The 16,152-nt window shown below is 49.5% G+C and overlaps 1 long non-coding RNA gene across 1 annotated transcript; it reads right to left on the minus strand.

Moving 5' to 3' along the window:
• Window positions 1-2,206: 2,206 nt before the first annotated feature.
• Window positions 2,207-15,732, minus strand: LOC149345356 (uncharacterized). The gene is made up of 2 exons (XR_016283280.1): window positions 15,173-15,732; window positions 2,207-4,817 (listed from the first exon to the last, which is right to left on the minus strand). It is a non-coding gene; the product is annotated as an uncharacterized LOC149345356 (long non-coding RNA).
• Window positions 15,733-16,152: the final 420 nt, after the last annotated feature.

The raw sequence follows: 16,152 nt of genomic DNA on the forward strand, positions 1-16,152 counted from the left end.
GGGCTTGTTGGTTTTAAGTGTCCAATACTGGGCTATTTATGGGAAAGTACGAAGACAGAGAGGGTACGTTATATCCTGGTCGAGATCTTATGCGGAAAGGGCATAACAGAGGACAGCGAAGTTAATTCCAAGAGAAGGCAAACGAACAGGGGCGGCATAAAGTTGGATGGGCGAATGAGATTAGGAACTTTGCAGTTATACGGTGGCCGAGAAGAGCACATGAATGATATTGGCGTTTCCATATATACGTGGTCCGCAGCCATGCCACATTCCCTGCCTTAGAGGGTTTTCTACGTCAGATGAGCACTCATAGAACAAGCCTATTCATACGATGTATCCGCTGAGTTTGGCTGATCTGCTGCGGCCATCTTGCAGTTACGAGCCTTTTGCCTGCAGCGTTTTCCCGGGTGCGCCACGAAAGCTGTTTTGTGCCGGCCGTGCAGCAGAGGCCCTGTTAGGACCCGCACACGGGTTTGATCGAAAGGCAGCGTATCTACAGGCACTGTTTGTTTGCACGGGGAGCCTACCCCCTCCTGTGACAAACGACAGAAGGAAAAGGGGATTGAGATGCCGGAAAACGGGCAGACAAAGCGGCCCTCTTCGCTGACACGCAGGCCTGGCCCGCGTCTGTAGTCCTTTGTCATGCGCTCGGCGCAGGTGATGCGTGTAAAATCGGCACAAAGCGGACAACGACAAAGTGGGCACAAAAGATGACGTCCGACCCCTCCGACCACAAAACGCGGAGGCTTTTGGCTGGAGGGAGGCTACTTGGGCTTTTTTTACGCGGGACAGATTAGCACGCAAATGATGTTGAACGAGGGGCCTCCGCGGCTTCCGCAGTGTAGGCCGGCCCCCGACGCTTCCATGAACGATAGCGTACATCCCTGCAATATTTGTCGGCAGCGACGTTGACAAACAGGACTGCACATTTATCAGCTGGGAAGTGTGCCAAGTGCTGCTGCCTCGCAACGTGAAGTGACTTCTCTTGATCTGCACGGAGGCCGCGGCGTACGTAATCACTACCTTTGCAGGGCCGAACGCTCCGGTGGTGGCAAGAAATCTCACTAAAAAAAACAACAAGAAGAGCGTCTCGCTTGGCACGGGGCAAGGGCGCATGCTCTGCTGGCTTGCACAAAACACAAAGAAACGGTTACCCTGCTGCGTCTAATGAAGTTCAGGGAGGTGTCCTGTTTCATTCTTTGCAGGCCGGACATTGTGTAAGCGGGGGTTCAATGTCAAAAGCACATTATAGTAAACAGAGGCGAAAACACTACGCATTGCGCAACTTGAAAGCACTATTTATAATAATTAACGTGATTATACATGGTCACTAGGCGAAATATTGCATACAAATGCATACAGAGATATCAAGGAATACATGAAAAAAGCTAGCATGGTAAGAAAAGAATATAGGCAGGTTATCCTGGCAATGCCTGGTGACAGAATGAAGCAGGGCTATGCCCCTATCACACGGGCCCTTTCCACCCTCTTCTAGTCAATGCTGATCAAACTCAGTGCAGATCGGAGGTTGTCACGCGGCCACTTTCAGACGCAATCGAGCTTGATCACGATTCCCCAAGCGTGTGTGGCTTTATGTTCAAGCAGAACCTAAAGCATAACTTTACACTTTCGTCCTCAGTGAGCTATAAAAAGAAATGCGAGTTAATAAATAAAAGCAGGAACGCGAACGTAGAAAACAATAAAAGGCCATGATGGAACATATTTAGTGCACTATGCCTGCTTTGCAAGGGCAAGGTGTCGGGCTAGTTGGTACTGCCTACCTAGAAGAACAGCGCCGGGAACGAGACGACGGACGAACGTAAGGACAGACACATGCTCTGACTAAGAACTAAAATTTTATTTCGGAGGAAAGGCATACTATATAAGGTTAACCAAACGGGTGTGGAGCCGGGACGATTACCGAAAAACAGTGTTGTCGGGGCCTTTCAGAATAGCAGAAGAGCAAGGTTCCGGGCTAGTTGGTAATGCATTTCAGAATGATAAAAAGATTGAAAAAGCACGAAAAAACTAGCAGAGGTTTAGTAAACCTAGAGTAATACAAGCGAAAGATTTGCCAAACATGGTTACGCATGGTTTGGCGCCGTAGCCGGTCAGGAGCACGCCTCATCCACGGCGAGACTCAGCGACCGAGCGCCAGCGAAGCAGCTGTTACAACCCGGCTGGTCACGTGGTACAGCAGCGGCTATGATGATGATAAACTCTTTATTTACTCCCAAAGATAGGAGAAGCAGCCCGAAGACTGGTCGCGCTACATTAGTGGAGGTAGGCAGGGATCCCTTGGGACTCTGGGCCTTCAATGCGCGCGAAATGAGCTGGCGCTGTTGGAGGAGCTGGGTGGTACACGCACAGGGGACCCCCACTCATCTGCGGTCGTTGAATTGGCAGCTTTGTGTTCCGTACATGTCCACATCATGTGAAGGAATGTGGCCGGTTGTGAGCAGTGCTTGCACGTAGGTGCAATAAGATTTGGAAAAAGTCTGCTCTATAGCCATGGCGTTGGGAAGGTTCCTGATTGCATTTTGCCCCAGTAGACGTCGTCGCGCCAGGCACCGCTCGAGCCGGTAATGCTAGAGGATGTCCGTGTAGCGTCTGAGTGCTAAGGGGAGTGTAAGTGGATGCGTCAGGCTGAGCAGAGCGCTCTGCCCGGTTGTTGCGTTATCGGGCCTGAGCATGTGCCTGCGCTTCCCCGCTGAGCGCCTCATGGGCTGAGGCCCATGTGAGAAGACGAGGTGTAGACGGCAAGGGAGAGATCGGAGGTTAGCGTGTGCCTGTCGGGAGATACGACCAGCGTCAAATTTACGAATGGCTTGTTGGAAGTCGCTAACAACTACTTTGGTCGAGGGGGCGATCAGAGCTAGCGCGATGGCAACCTCTTCCGTGGTGGTAACAGTAGCGGCGTTGAGGACACTGCAGGCATTGTGCCTGTTTCGGTGCTGGGCCGAAAGGGGTGGTGGGAGGCATCTGCATATCTAACGCCGGGCTGACCGGCGAAACGTTTCTAGGGTTGGCGGGCTCGATCACTTCTGTCCTCGGCAAGATGCTCTGGATGCATACGCCTGGGAAGTGGAGGTATACGAATACTGAGTCTTCGTTCAGGTGTGAAGTCCATATAAGCAGGAGTCGCCAGCGGAGGGGAGATTCCGACCTGGTGCAGCACTGCGCGGTCCGCACCTCTGTTACTGATCCCGAGGGTCATCAGTTTGGCGGTTTGGGGAGGACACAAGGTTGGATTCGCGCAAGCCCTTGTGCTTGTTGGCGACTTTCTTGAGTAGGCAGCTGACCTGGATTAGAGATCGATTTATGCGCTGGAGAGTAGTGCCATTTCCTCCATTATCTCGTAGACGAAGGCACAGGATGCGGATTTTGTCGGTACGGGTTAGGGGGTACCCGGTACTTGCAGATTGAAGGATGCCGGAAGTGACTTGGGGAATCTACCAGGGTTCGGATCAATGATGTATTCGGACTTGGTGGCCGAGCAGGACAGGCCGACCGCGCGATCGACGGCTGTCTGCAGTCTCCTCCATCTGGCCACCGCTGTCGTATGCAATCCATAGAGTAAGGTCATCGCTGTAGAGACTGGAACAAGTGGAGGATGTCTGCCAAGAGCTTGGGTAGGCCAAGCTACGCAATATACGTGATGAAAGCACCGCCCTTATGGTGCTCCCGGCTTCCATGACCTCTGGAGCCGGTGTCAAGGTGCACTGTGCGGGTCGTGAGAAAGTCGCGTATGTATGCATGGGTTCGTTGTCCCACACCTAGAGTCTGGAGGTTCTGTAGACTGGCGTCGTGCAGTACGATGTGAAAGGCCTTGGCTACGTCTAATGTGACTTTGGTGTCGATAGCGTCAGCACATGGGGCTTGCGCAGGAGCTTGATGTCCGGGGCCGCAAGGAGCGTTCGAAAAGCGAGCATCGTGTCTGGGAATTGGTGATGTTCTTCTACACTGTAAGCATAAATTAGCCCGAATAGGAGTATAAATGGCTACCGTATGCTTTTAAGCACCTCAACGAAAATGCTGGGGTGGAAATGAGGAAATACCACTTTTTTACTGCAGTCATGAAATGAAGGAGTAAAATAAAGCCTTCACATGATTTTACCACTTCTGCATGCAGGGTTACATCGGCATGAATATTCCTGCAGGCCTTTTAAACACTTCTTAGTGACTTCCAGCCGCCTAGTGGCAGCTGTCGGTTCACCGCACTTGCACGTGGCGACGCCGGCTACCTGATCACTGCTTGCTCGCTTCTCGCCTAGGCTCTGGCTGCTTCACGCACGTTTTTCATTATACAAGGCGGATGGTAGCCGCCTTGCGCAGCAATGTGGTGCACAGACTCTTGCTCTGAAGTCTTCAGCGTCTTCGCGGAACGCGGGGTGCTGCTTCGCTTGCGACGGCAGTCCGCGAGAGACCTAGCCAGCCTAGCTCACTCGAGCCAAGATGGCGGTGTGTGGTGACTCGTCGACCTCCCCGCAGCCGCCAGCTTACCGCCCGCTCCTTTGCGCACCCTTGCCGTGACATAACAGACTGGACCTCATAGCAAACCAAAAACCTCTCAGAGACGTCTAGTTAGACGTCTCTGAAAGGTTTTTGGTTTGCTGGGCAGCTACATGCCGCATTGAACGTCTCACTCAAGCCGGCAATACGTGAAGAAGGAACGTCTTCTGGCCATTGATTGCCTGCGCAGCATACAGATGTTGGCGGCTGCCGTTTCTCCACGCTTACATGACGGCGCTTGTATGACGCATTAGTTTTCTCAACACCGACGGCCCCTCTTCCGTTCGCTGTATCTTCACGTGAACCTGCAGGGATATAAAATGCCGGGTTAATCATCGTCGTGTATAGGGGTAAGCAGTACTGAACTCTCATTTGGTGCCACAGACACGCATGCACTTAGCGCCGCTTCCTCTGCAGAGTGCGAAGACTTGCTGTGAATATCTGCTGCGCCGAGACGAAACCCTTCAGCATCGGGCCGATGAGCCAACTCACACAGCGGTCACTAGGTAAGCATGTGAGAAATTTGTTCTTGCATGCGCCTGAAAAAAAAAATTGTGGCAGTACGTTAATATGTACGAGTGGAAGTATGGTCAATTTTCCTAGGGACCAAGTTTTCTCCACGTATTTACGCCCCATGAGCACGGAAAAGCTGCACAGGCAATGAGCAGGGTGAAAATGCACGGCCATTGGGGTCCGTAAGTATTTGCAACGTTATTATAGCAAAACATCGCCTGCGCTAATCGGTTTCTTCATTTCCTGTGTTTTAAAGGCCTTGTGATGCAAAAAAATCAAGCGATTCTTTCTTTGTAATCATAGTACAGGAGATAGCGATGCCCTAGCGCCCAAGGAGATTAGGGAGTTGTAGCATATCGTTACCGTGTTTACGTTACTGTTTACCGGGCTCGGCTCGCGACATCTGTGCATGCGCGCCCATTATCGGACCGGTAACACTTTACGGAATCTCTTTAGCGTTGCGGAGAGAGTTAGCCTTCGCTTGTAAACAAACATGGCGGCGCCCTGCTCGCCCGCTTCGGAGTGAATGCATGTCACCGCTGGATCCTTTAATGCGATAGCTCACTCAAATGGCAGCGGTTCGCTTTTATTTCGCACACTCTCACCCATAAGTCGAGGTTTAAGTGACAACTAGCCCATGTTGTTGGATAATTCAACGATATTCGAGACGTTAAGCCTAGCTATCCGCGTAAGTAGCCAAAGTAGCAGCGACAACACTGTAGTTTTTGTGCCAGCTTTAAGATTTTCCTCTTTTTTCATATTTTTTGCCTTCAAAAACAAAAAAATCCTGTAATGCTCGTCATATTCACCACTAAATTTAGAAAAAAAAGTTTTTCCAGTCCAGAATTTAAGCGCTTTGACTTACTGTCACCAGATGACGCCACTATGTTTACACCCAAATCATGCATCCATGGAGGAAGGAAAGAACTAAGGAGAGGCCCTGACGTCACTTTTTGTGAAGCCGCCCCGCAACCGGAAGTTGGCTCGTCTTTCCTCACTATCTTCCTTCTCCACCGAGCTACGGGGTGGGTGTCGCGCGCGGCTCGCAAGCGCTTCTTCAGTTTCAGTTTCAGTTTCAGTTTCAGTTTATTGATACCTTTGATACCTTTGATACCTTTCTTAAAAGAAAGGTATCAAAAAAATCGCGCGGCTCGCCGCTACACTCCTACACCTCCCTCCCCGCAAACACGCATCTAGACACAGACCGGCGCACAGGTGCGGTGAACCTTTTCCGACGCCAGGCGAAGAAAGACGACATTGCGCGCCGCTTATAGCTCAGCTCACCATCCTCCTCGGGCTACCGTACACCCGCCGTGTGGCCTTCGAAACGCAGCTCAGCATCGCCGAGAGCGGCTCCATGTTTCTGTGCTGTTTGGTGAAATGCGAAAGTTCGCTGATCAAAACAATCAACGCTTCTTCGCGTGTCGAAGCGCGGTTCTGGAGTGCCGCCTTTTCGCGAGATTCATTTCAATGCATCGATCGCTCCGCGTAACGACACCAAGCTTGACGAACAAAATGTCAAATGAGAGGTTATTTGCCACATTTAAAAGCAATCCTAGATGCGTGCGTAACGTCACGACGCCAGGCATGTAGACTTTAACACGCAAGGCCGAACACACCGTGCCGAAAGCCCGTCCACCGCCACCGAGAAACACTCGGGCCCCTAGCAACAACGACGCTAACGACGCCGTACGCCGTTGCTGGTGGCCCGAGCTTTCTTAGCAACAATGACAACGTTGCTAGTGGCCCGACTTTTTAAGCCTAAATTTTGACGTCACTTCCGCCACATTCTCGTTAATGCATTGGAAATACGAAGGGCCTCTCCTTAGTTTTCCTTCCTCCATGCATGTATCCAAACATCCAAAGAAGCGACGCTTTGCGCGGCAAACAGATGTTGTAGCTGCATTTTTTATAGCGTTCGCAGCGTAGTAAGCGCAGTGTACGCAAGGCCACTGCGTTTTGTGTAGTAGATTTGTCTACTGGTCAGCGTATTTTTAAAGCCGCTGAGTTGGCCGGTAGAAGAAAAGTAGTGTGCACGTCTTTATACGCAGAGAAAAAGATGATTAAAGAGCATGTAGTATCTCACTGCAAAGAAATGCTTGCAATGCATGCGTATTTTTGTTTGTAATTAATGCTGGGGCATCTGCCATCATCATCATTCGTTTTCGCCTTACGGCAACCTGTTACGGGAGAGACGGTATGCTAAAACGTCTTCTAGCGTGCGCATTACGTAAACACGGTAATGATATGCTATATCTCTCTATTGCCTAAACTGTTACATTTTCCGGGCTTGTCGCTCTTTAATGTAGCGGCGCTTTTCAGCAGCGAACATTATTAGAGAGTTGTAGGATATCGTTATACCGTGTTTACGTTGCCGTTTACCAGGCTCGGCTGGCGACATCTGCGCATGCGCGCCCATCACCGGGCCGCTAGCACTTTACGGAATATCTTTTAGCGTTGCGGAGAGTTAGCGTTCGCAAGTAAAAAACATGGCGGCGCCCTGGACGGCCGCTTCGAACCAAATAGTGCAGCATCGCCGCTGCATTTTTCGGTGCCATTTCCCAATCTAACTGAAGGCATTCGCTTTTAAATCGCATACTCGCACTCATACGTCGAGGTTTAAGTGAGAACTAGCCCATGTTTTTGAGATAACTCAGCGATTTTCGAGCAGTTAAGCCTAACTATTCGTGTGAATCGCCAAAACACTTTTGAAAACATTGTTGTTTTTGTGGGAACATTAAGGTTTCCCTCTATTTTTATAGTTGTTTTTCTTGAAAAACTACAACATGCTAGTAACGCTTGTCATATTCATCACTAAATTCAGGGGAAAAAAAGTTTCTCAAGTCGTGTTGAAGCGCTTTGACTTACTCTTACTAGATGACTCTGCTATGTTTAGAAAAGAAACGCGGTTCGAATCGCTGCAGGAGGCCGAAGGCGCAGATTTTATGTGCAAATGCTCCGTATTAGGTGCACGCCTTGACAGGGCTGAACAGGCGAACAGCAAACTAGTACTGCGCATGGATGCTCTAGAAACAGAGTTACAGGTGGAGAGGGCAGATAACCGCAATCTTCAAGAACAGCTCTGTCAGTTGGAGTCAAAAATGGCTGACACCGCCACTGGAAGCCACAGTGGCGGACATTCCAGCGCCAGCCACGTGGATGGGGCTTGCACTGGCATAGACAGCGATAAGCAAGTAGATCAGGCAGGTTCAGACAGGAACAGCTACGCACAAGTGGCAGAGAGGAAGTCTACAGGCGATTTTGAGAAGAGGAACGAGCTAATTCCAGGGAATGAGGTCACTGTCGCTGATAAGAGGCAGCAAGATCCGGAAGTTATGAGGGAGAGACAGAGTACGCTAGTGCTTATCGCTGGTGACTCAAACATGAGGGGCTGCAAAAGAGCTATACTGGACCGTGTAAAGGGTGATAGGCGGGTAGCAGTCGGGGTGTTCCCAGGAAGGACAATGGACGATGTTCTGAGAAAGACAAAAAGTGAACTTTCCGAGAATGTTGCGAGGCGTAACTTGGTAGTGGTAGTGGCGGGGCTAAATGATGTCCTGAATGGTGACGCCGCACACGTAGTGAAAAGATGAACTCAGGGAGTAGACGGTATAAGGACGATATCACAGTAAGCGCAGATCGTGGTGTGTACAGTGCCGGAGGTACAAGGAAGGAATGGAGAGGTTGCTAACGACGGTGTGAATCTCAATCGAGAGATAAGGCAGTTAAGCCTCGAGAAAGGCTTTGAGGTGGTAGACATAATCAAGGAAGTGCACAGAGCAGGTTTGGGCAGAGACTTTGGACGAGATGGCATCCATTTCAGTGGAAGGGTAGGAGAAGAGATAGGCTGGCGCCTGGAAGGCCGAGCGGTAGCTTTTTTAGGGGGTCCACGGTGGCTGAGGGCGTAGGGGTAGGTAGAAGCGAAACAGTAAATGCAGCAATGGCGCTTGAGCCAAACAAAATGGGTACTAGGAGGCCGAGAAAGAATACTAAAAAAAAGAAATTTAACGCCCGGATCAGTTACATAAACATGGAAGGGGGTAGAAAGAGAGCGAAATGGCTAGAAATAGAACAGCAGTTAAATGACGAAGAAGTAGGTGTGCACGCTCTATGCGAGGCACATCTGAGGGATCTAGAAGATGCACCTTTAATCGATGGCTATTTCTGGGAAAGGTGCAACAGAACAACAACGGAGAAAAAGGGAGGAGGAGTACGTAGGCTGATACATCAAGGAAGAAATTGACAAAGAATAAAATCAACTTGCCAAGAACATGCCTGGGTATCAGGTACAATTGCTGGTAAAAGGACAAGTCTAGGGGCAGTTTATTTAGGGACCGGAGAAAAATGCAGGAAAGAAAAGAAGGATCTAGTTAAGTGCCTCAATGACGATATAAAGCAGTTTGGAGACGATGTCGATATTATTCTGCTTGGAGACATGAATGGCCACATCGAGGATCTGGATCGATACACAGATTGTAACGGGAAGTTAATGCTAGACTTCTGTGAGCGGCACAACCTAGTTACTGTCAATAGAGAAACTAAATGTGAGGGACAAATCACATGAGAATCCCGTAACAGGCAGACAACCATTGACTACTGTCTAATGTCGCAGGCATCTATAGCAAGCTCGCAATAATGGAAAAAGATTAAGAGGGGAAGTACAGCCTAGGAAGTGATAATAAACGTATTAGTCTACAGTTGGGAACCCTAGTCAAAAGAGAAATGCAGCGAAGTCAAAAAGGCAACGTAAAATTAAACTATGAGCAAATAGCGCTAACAGCAGCCGATATAGAAGTAATCGAGAAACGCCCCATGGAAAAGCGGGATTAGGATCAGTTAGAAGTACTCATCGCTACAAATATGAAACAAGTGAAAGGAGTAAACCGCTGGAGAGGAAAGAAGAAGCCGCGAAGCTAGTGGAACATGGAAATTAAGGAGGCCATCAAACAAAGACTGGCGGCTTCAAGGGAACACAGAGAAGCAAAGAGGGCGCAGCTATCCGAAGAAGAAATAGGCGAAAAATGGGAATCTTATCGACAAAAGAAACCGCAAGTTAGGGTCCTAGTCCAGGCTAAAATAAAGCAGTCCTCTGATAAATGGTTGGCTGAAGTTCGCGAGGCAAATAAAGGGGGGCCAAGAAAATTCTGGAACCATTTAAGCTGGTTGGGAAAACCAAATCAAAGAAAGCAGGAACAGATTAAAGATGCTGAGAGAAAATGTTTAGAGGGAGACGATGCTGTGAACTACACTATGTCATTTATAGCTGCGTCTTTCAGCAACGAATGGGGTAATCTCCCCAAATGAGGCGGCAACACGGGACAGCACAATAAAGAACAGCTTAAAACTGACTAGTCTTAACTGGACAAAGGCGGAAGCAAATATTCCTAAAACGACATCCGCAGGGATAGACGAAATTCCAATTAAGCTGATTAAAGAACTTGGCCCAAGAAGCAAGGAAGCGCTGATAAAAGCATTGGAGACAGTCATAACAAATAAGCAAATTCCGCACAGCTGGAGACAGAGTAAAATGAATTTGATTTATAAAGGGAAAGGAGACAAAATGAACATAAAATCCTTCCGTCCGATTACGATAACATCTGTTATGTACAGGCTGGCAATGCAGGCGGTGAAATTAAAAATGCAGTCATGGGTAGAAGGCCATCGGATACTCGGAGAACTTCAGAATGGGTTCAGAAAGGGTAAGCGCTTAGATGATAGCCTGTTTGTGCTTACACAATGCATAGAAATAGCTAAGGCGGAAACAGACCTCTGTATTTAGCCTTTCTGGACATAAGCGGTGCATACGATAACGTGAACAGGGAACTCCTGTGGAGCATGTTAAAACATTTAGGTATCGGTCATGAGGTAATTGATTTTCTACAGGGATTCTACCGAGATAATGAAGTTGATATTACATGGGAAGGGAAAAAAAGTACCACAGCTGTGGGGGTGCACAAAGGATTAAGGCAAGGTTGTCCTCTATCACCGCTGCTATTCATGCTTTACGTGATAAATATGGAAAGAAGGATAGAAGAAAGTAATCTAGGTTATTATTTGTCGTACAGATTAGGCGGAAATGTAGTTGAGCAGCGACTCCCGGGTTTAATGTATGCGGACGATATTGTACTGTTAGCAGATAGCCAGGAAGATTTACAAAGTTTGGTTAATTGCTGTGGAGACGAAGGAGATGCTCTAGGATTCAGTTTTAGCGCAACTAAATCAAGTGCGATGATTTTTAACGATACAACTGACCAGGTGCTTACAATACAAGGCCACGAAATACCCAAAGTGGCAGAATGCAAATTCCTCGGGATATGGCTAAACTAAGGGCAGATATACAGGGAAAAGCATGAACAGGCTCTTAGGGCAAAAGGACGAAGAGGCGTAGGAATAATGGAACATAGGGCATTTTGGGGGTAGAACAAATATGAAATACTGAGATGTATTTGGAAAGGAATAATGGTGCCGGGGCTACCTGTCGGCAATGCGGTTCTGTGCTTAAGGTCAGAAGTTAAGTCGAGATTAGACTTAAATCAGAGAGCTGTTGGAGCTGTTAGGTGCCCGCGTCAAAACCACAAACGAGGGAGTAGAAGGGGATATGGGCTGGGCATCGTTTGAAGCACGGGAAGATAAGAGTAAAATGCTATATGAAGAACGCCTGAGGAAATTGGACGATAACAGGTGGGCAGCTAAGGTATTTAAATACTTATACAGAAAGAGCGTTGACTCACAGTTGCGGAAAAGAACTAGAAAACTAAACAGTAAGTATGCCGGTCATGAGGACGGAGAAAGAACGAGCATTAAAGGACAGGTTAAAAACGCGGAATTTACAAATTGGATCAGTTCAATGGAAAAGAAGCATAGTCTAGAACTATATCGATACTGGAAAAGGCATATCAGGAAAGAAATTTTCTTTGATAACTCAAAAGGCAGTGCCCTAGTTTTTGAAGATAGGTCAGGGTGTCTTAGAACGAGCAGCTACAAAAAGAAATTTAACGAAGATGACGACACATGTGCAGTGTGCGGTAGATCTGTGGACACAATTGAACACCTCATACTCAAATGTGATGGCATCAATCCGGCTTTCGATGCAGGCACAGTCACTCTTCCTGAGGCCCTAGGGCAAGGTCAATTGAAATAGGTCGCGAAGCCGGGACTCGAATGCGGTCCAGAACCAAGTGCTAGCGACATAAAATTAGTGGTGGAACTAAAGCGCCAAAATGAAATGAGTGGACAAACACGACCAGAAGAGGAAAATAATTAGGACATATTTTGTGTTCCAAAAGCATTCAAAAACAATTGCAGTGATTCCGTTTTAAAAAGTTTTGGTTGTGTGCATTTTGTTAGAAAGTATAGCGCTTGCTTTGTAAAAATTTTATGACAGCGTTCGCCCAGAGCAGCGGCAATGGCAGCGGGACGATGCCAAGGTAGACGGTGCTCTGATGTAATACCCTGGTCATATCTTTTGACCATTCTGCTTGCTTTTGTTTGAAACTCGATTCTGCTAGCCCTACAATTTCTTCGTTGCTTGTTGCTCGAGTTCTTGGTGTGCATCGTTCGTGTACAGTTTCCGCTTTTCCTTTTTGCCAGCGCTTCTGTGTAGTTTCGTTAGGTTGGGTGCGGTTCTGTCGCTTTTGCCCCAAAAGGGCATCGTCTGTGGCCATGGGGCCCCCGTACGCAAAAAAGAGGTGGGCGGTTGCACGATGTGCGAGTGATAACCTGTCTGGCGGCGTCACATTTCATCGCTTCAGCGCTACACCTGCGACATTCAGCGCGACACCTGAGGCGAGGACGAAGGAAAAAGGCACAACGAGAACTGACTACCTAAAAATAGCGTTGGTGGTCGGCACTCGTCGTGTCTTCTTTCTTCGTTCTCGTGTCGGGTGTCGCGCTGAAGCGTCGCGGCCTCGCGGCGTTCAGCAGTTTATTTTTCCCGCCAAGCAGCACGTGACCCTGACGTCACGAATATGACGTCACTAAAGCACGTGACTTTGACGTCGCGTTTTTGTTTTAATTATTACGTCACTTTTTAGTTGTCCACGCATTTCGCAGACGGCGCTGGCTGCGCACCATGAGCCGCCATGTTTTGAACGTATGGGCTTCTATGCAGCCTACGCTACCATAGTACATCCACCTTGCCCTAGGGTTTAAAGTTAACAATGGTCACCTAAGTAAATCTGCAGTGGAAGTTAGCAAAAAGCGATTGAGGGATTGGTGGCTGAAAAGCAGAGATGTGACATAAGGATAGAAGTGTAGGAAACCGTAGGTAAAGAAGATTGCAAATCTTAATGAGAAATGACAACACAGTCGAACAAAAATAAAGGAAGAAAAACAGCATGGTGGCAATTGACACCACCCCGTTTCAAAGGGCGTGCTCCCATCCATCCATCCATCCATCCATCCATCCATCCATCCATCCGTCCGTCCGTCCGTCCGTCCGTCCGTCAATGTGCGACTCACTGCCTTTTTTTTGTACCGGAACCTTTGCCGGAACGCCTCAGGCGATAGCTTATATTTCCTCAACAGGGCCTCTTTGATCTCTTCGTAGCTCTCGAACGCCTCCTTCGACAAACACGTTATCACGTCAGACGCTTCCCCGGGAAGCAGAGCTAGCAAATTCTGTGCCCAGAGTGCCCGTTCAAGGACATTTCTCTCGCAGACATGCTCAAATTTTACAAGATATTTTGCCATGTCCTCAGCGATTACGAACGGTGGCAGTTGGTCTCGGATTCTTTGACCGTTAGCCTGCACCGTCGTTGATGATACGCTAGACGCCGTCGATCTTCGCCGCAGCTCCAACTCTTTCATTTTTCTCTCGTGTTCCCTAATCTCTTGGCGTTCCTTTCTATCTACGTCTTCGCACTCACGGCGTTCTTGTCGCTCTCGCTCTGCGTCTTCGCGCTCACGGCGTTCCTTTATCTCATCCCAGGCCTCGCTGGCTTCCTCAGCCGTTACTTCCTGAGCCCGCATGACCTCAAGAATTGCATGCTTTCATTTTGCGGGGCCCAAATCGATGCCCAGCTCTTTACAAATTTCGATGAGTTCCTTCACTTTAAGCTTCTCCGTCGCACACAATAGCCTCTTGCTGTTCGCCCTTTGCTTAGAACTCCCTTGCCATTCTCTACTATAACACGACTAGTATGAAACGCGCAAGCAATTCTTTACAACAAAGCCTTGTTAACTCCCTCTTGTGATAAACACAGCCCTACTCTAAACTACAATCACGTGTGCTAGAGCAGTCTGGCGAATTGAGGGTATTGGAGTAAACTTTATTTGTGCCTGCAGTTGGGCGCTCACGCGGCCCGACGAGGGCCTACGTCGTCTACGAGGCTGCCGTTACTCGGCGCGGGTCTCCGCTCGCCGTTGCCGGCTCGCTGGGTCCCTGCCTTTCGAGCGCCCCGAGGACCTGCTGGACGGCCCATAGCTGTTGGTCATGGTCGTTGCTCTTCGCTGCTGCCTCCAGCCGCGGCGGGATTGTTCCTGATCTTGCTTCCTTTGGATTTCTGATGCAGTCCCACAAGATGTGCGTCTGATCTGCCGGCTCCCTCCGGCAGACTCTACACGTATCGGTCGGGTAGGTCTCGGGGTACATGCGATGCATCAGTCCCGGGCTCGGTAGCGATCCGGTCTGGAGCTGTCTCAGTAGTACCGCCTCCGCTCGACTCAGCCTCGGGTGCGGGGGTGGGAGAGTCCTGCGAGCCAGGCGGCAGGCCTTCGTGATTTCGCTGTAGTCGGTCATGCGGTCCTTGGCTCCGAACCACGTCGGACGGTGTGTTGCCGGGGCGCGGTTGGTTAGCGCTCGCGCCGCTGCGTGTGCCGTCTCATTGTGGTTCGCACTGCGTTCCGACGCGTCGCCCGCGTGCGCCGGAAACCACTTGATTCTTACTCTTCTGTCTTGCAGTTTAGTCGCTCGTAGTACGCGCTCGGCCTCCCTGCAGACTTGGCCTTTGGCGAAGTTTCGCACCGCCTGTCTCGAGTCACTCAGCACCGTGTAGCAGTCTGCGTCGGCGATGGCCAGGGCGATGGCCACCTCCTCCGCTTGTTCCGCTCCAGCGCCTCTCACGCTCGCTGCTGTCCTCGTGGCGCCAGTCGACGCCTCTATGAGGGTAAAACATCAGTAATTGAGCGTAAAACATCAGGCACTCACCGCGCCGAGGTAGCTGACGCCGGTCGATCCCGCAGCTGCCATCCACTGTTACGACTTGGGCATGCCACCGCTGCCACCACTGTTGGGACTTCGAGCGTCTCAGTCTACTGCCTCTGTTCAGCAGACCTGAGCGAAGAACGGTCGATTGCGACGGTTAGTGAACTGACGTTTATGTACAATATTTACAAGGCTTTTTACATTAATGTACAAGGGCCGTGAGCACAACGGGCTAGGACGAGGCCCTGCGGAGAGCGTCTCTCTGACACGATGGCGTGTCTGCTGCCCGTCTGCTACCGCGTCTCAGTGCGGCTCTCCTCTTATAGCCGCCGGCGACCGTTGCGTTCCTCTGCACCCGGCGTTCCTCTGCTCCGATAAGGTCACGCCACAGGCCACCGCTCGGATTGGCTCGATCCGACGCTAGTGAGGAGGAGGAGGAGGAAGGGTCAGACGGCCGGCCAGGATGACGACGTTCCATGGCGGCGAGCCCGTGCCTGCTTTGCACGACGGCGGGCGCACAGCTCAGGTTCCCCGACAGGCCAGCGGAATGAGGGTTCAGGCACAACAACACACGAAAACAACACACACGAAAACACACACACAGCACATACACAATGTCAACAATCTCACAGTAGTAAAAAAGGTAAAACCGTTTTAAAAGCACGTGTGTATCCCCAGAACCGCTATCCACAGTGTAGCATTTTCATTTCTCTAACAGATAATGTTACAGGTGGCGCACTCACGCACCCTTTATCTTTCCGGATAATATGAAAGGCTTCAGCAATTTTTCTAGTGCGCTGGTCAGAATGACAAAACAACACATCAGTGTCACCAAAAAACAGTGTGCAGTTGCATGTGAAACAACGCATCAGTGTCACCAAAAAACAGTGTGCAGTTGCATGTGAAACAACACATCAGTGTCACCAAAAAACAGTGTGCAGTTGCATGTGAAACAACACATCAGTGTCACCAAAAAACAGTGT

The sequence above is a fragment of the Amblyomma mixtum genome, chromosome 5 (assembly GCF_055824585.1).
Source record: "Amblyomma mixtum isolate Tamu chromosome 5, ASM5582458v1, whole genome shotgun sequence".
In the NCBI taxonomy this organism is placed as follows: Eukaryota; Metazoa; Arthropoda; class Arachnida; order Ixodida; family Ixodidae; genus Amblyomma; species Amblyomma mixtum.